The 455-nt window shown below is 39.1% G+C and overlaps 1 protein-coding gene across 5 annotated transcripts in view; it reads left to right on the forward strand.

Moving 5' to 3' along the window:
* Positions 1-455, forward strand: part of NCAPG2 (non-SMC condensin II complex subunit G2) — a 61,441-nt gene that overhangs the window by 42,389 nt on the left and 18,597 nt on the right. The window lies entirely within an intron of this gene.

Consider the following 455-nt stretch of genomic DNA (forward strand, 5'->3'; position numbering starts at 1 on the left):
TGGGTTTGTTTTTGTAGGTCCTTTTCTTCTCTTGTGTTTCCCACTTAGAGAAGTTTCTTTAGCATTTGTTGTAGAGCTGGTTTGGTGGTGCTGAATTCTCTTAGCTTTTGCTTGTCTGTAAAGCTTTTGATTTCTCCATCGAATCTGAATGAAATCCTAGCTGGGTAGAGTAATCTTGGTTGTATGTTCTTCCCTTTCATCACTTTAAGTATATCGTGGCACTCCCTTCTGGCTTGTAGAGTTTCTGCTGAGAAATCACCTGTTAACCTTGTGGGAGTTCCCTTGTATGTTATTTGTCATTTTTCCCTTGATGTTTTCAATAAGTTTTCTTTGTCTTTGATTTTTGCTAATTTGATTTTTATGTGTCTCGGTGTGTTTCTCCTTGGGTTTATCCTGTATGGGACTCTGCTTCCTGGACTTGGGTGGCTATTTCCTTTCCCATGTTAGGGAAGTTT

This window comes from Physeter macrocephalus, chromosome 5, assembly GCF_002837175.3.
Source record: "Physeter macrocephalus isolate SW-GA chromosome 5, ASM283717v5, whole genome shotgun sequence".
In the NCBI taxonomy this organism is placed as follows: Eukaryota; Metazoa; Chordata; class Mammalia; order Artiodactyla; family Physeteridae; genus Physeter; species Physeter macrocephalus.